Raw genomic sequence first — 3,021 nt, forward strand, 5'->3', positions numbered from 1 at the left:
CCAACTGAAGAAGCCATCATCGGTCTCATAACGAATTAATAACCCGTTTCCATTCATCCGTAAACACAGGCTCCCGCCCCGGAAGAAGTATGAAAGAACTCATTCCTGTTTTCCTCTTTTTACTCATCTTCCCCATTTTCCTGAAGCGCACATTTCCCCTTGATCCATGCGTTTCATTCCCCAGTGTTCAAGGATCTCTGAAGCATTCTGAATGATTTATACGGTTCAGTAAACATCGTCTAGGGGTTTTAGCTCCTGAAAGATCGTCCACTTTAAACTTTTTATTCTCCCATGTTTATTTTTCCTCAACACCAGCTCATGCTGCTGCATCAGCTATTCAACACAACAAGCGGGAATAAAATATTTGTCGAATGACAGGAAGTCATTTCTATCGGGCCGGGCACGTAGGACATGGATAGAAGCTCCATGAGCTAGAGCTAGAGCTATTCCATGCTGATCCCTGCCGATTTTCAAGGCTGCAACAGGTGGCAGGGGGATGGGGGAGGATTGAAAAATTTATCAGTTGGATTCCGCTGTTCACGCTCGATGGGCCTCGATGCAGATGTTTGTCGTCACGCCAATCGTTCCTAATGATTTCTCTAATTGCTTTCAAGTGTTGAAGCTTCAGTTGATGATTTCAACTCGAATAAACCTCGAGATTAGTCGAATTAATCAATCAATAATTAAATTGTCCTTTGAATCGTTCCTAATGATTTCTCTAATTGTTTTCAGGGGTTGACACTTTAGTTGATGATTTTAATTTTAATAAACTTCGAGATTAGCGCTGATCTGGCAAACAGTCTTGCGTCGAATTAATCCAACAATTATTCAATTGTCCTTTTAATCATTGACAAATCGTGTTTGTCAATCGTGTTTGTACGCAGGGAACCTTGAAGGAAATACCTGATTAATTTTGAAGCTCGAGGGGTATTCGGAAGAGAATTTTTGCATCCACATTTCGGCTATGAGAATTGCACTGTGAGACAAAATTCATCTGTCAGTTCCAAAGATGAAATCTTTCGTTTTTCATATGTTTACGCTGTTAAAAATTTTCGTCTGAATTTTCCGTGCCTGATTCCGGAAATTTTTATCGTGATCAAGTCCCACTGAAATTTCAGGAAGTCGTGCCATTGGAAAATCAACGATTTCATTGATTTTCTGTTCAAATGATCTCGAAATCAATAAAATGCTCGATTTTTCAGTTCAATTATTCTGTAAAAATCCACAAAAATCAGGAAAATTCCGGGAAAAATAGAAAATTCAGTCAAGTTGTGAAATTTCCATCTCACGCCCACTGAAAACTCGTGAATTTCTGTGAATTCTACTTACAACTTGAAGTTTCATAGCCATTTTTCCATAAATTCGAATCAATGTCACTCTCACGAGGTGTACCCTATTACCTTCCATGAAATTTCAAAAAATTTCTAACAATGTATCAACATGAAGAATTATCAGTTGAATACCGTATTGACTATATAAAATAGCATTCGAATAGTGCAATTCTATTGCTTAAAATTTGGATGCGAAAAATTCTCGTCATTACTTCAATCCTCCCTAACGATTTCCCCAATTGTTGTCAGTCCTCGAAACTTCAGTTGACTCTGTGAATTCTAATCAAACCCGTAATTGTAGTAGACCCAGTCAAGACTCTTGGTGTGAATATAATCCCAAAGACAGGACAGAATGATCGAAGACTTGACCATCGCCGCGAGCGCCTGAATAGCCCTGACTAGACTACCCAGGAGTTTAATGACTCCCACAATGATTGAATTGTCCCCCATTCGGTTCACCAGAGCCACTTCCAGGATGGCCTCATCCATTCTTTTAATCGCCGACGAGTCGCTCTTTCCCCCGACACTATCCACTTCCGCCCTCGTAAATTTCTCACTCGTGCCACCTCGTAACGACGCTAATTCCGAAGACTCCGGAAGATTTCTTGAAGAGTTTTCCATTGGTCCATTGGCACTATCCGGCGTTCGATCCATGGCCACCAGTTTTACGATTGCCTCGGGAGAAAGGGGATTTGATTCGATGGAGTTCACTATTTTCAGAATTTTTTTCGCGATACAAACTCCAACGTTCACTTCGTCCGGATAATTGAGGTAGATTTGACGCGATTGCTCAAGCCAATTCAGCTGGGGGTTGGGGGTTCTAGGAGGTGATACCCTCGACTCCACTTTGACACAATTCAGTGATAATAAAAGCAGTGAAACTAGCAGTTTGTTAATTTCCATGGCGACTTTTTGCCTGACTTTCAGTCCTCGATGGAGATGCAACAACTTCTGAGGGCAGACTGAATCGCCAGGACTCAGAGTTTGAAAAGTTAATGGCCGAAATGAGCAATCTGTAATGAGGCTCATTAGGACAGCTAAGTGACTAAGTGATTAAGTGAGTTAAAGTGGTGGGGATGTATCTCTCAATTCTCGTTTTGCTTCTTCAGTTTTTCGGGAATCGGAGACTTCATTTGGCGCTATTCAGTGATAATTATCACTGACCGGACAGCTGTATTCATAAATTTGAATTACCGTTAAAATGTGAGGGAGTCAATTAGTTAATATCACTAGGAATTTTTAATTGTGGAAGTAATCATTAATTTATATATTCACAGTTGACAGTTCCATATTATCAATTATTTACTTCATCTTCAATCGGCAATTTAGATTATGAATTATTTTATTAGTTTTTAATTTCGCGGAGTATGTTTAAACGTTAAATTGATAATAATAATCGATTAATAGTAATGAATTAATTCATAATGATTTGTAATGACTTGTCAATATTAATAATATTAATGGCCGTGACTATTCGCACCATTGCGTGAATCACTCGCGTACACTCCATACACTCCACGCATCCGTGAAGTTTGTGTGTTTCACGCAGCCGAATTTTCATACTGCTGTGTATTTCACGCAGTTGAAGTTTCATACTACTGTGTGTTTCACGCAGTTGAAGTTTTATACACCTGTGTGTTTCACGCAGTTGTATTTTTATACACCTGTGTGTTTCACGCAGTTGTATTTC

The sequence above is a fragment of the Diachasma alloeum genome, unplaced genomic scaffold (assembly GCF_001412515.2).
Source record: "Diachasma alloeum isolate Michigan unplaced genomic scaffold, Dall2.0 Dall_scaffold_00208, whole genome shotgun sequence".
In the NCBI taxonomy this organism is placed as follows: domain Eukaryota; kingdom Metazoa; phylum Arthropoda; class Insecta; order Hymenoptera; family Braconidae; genus Diachasma; species Diachasma alloeum.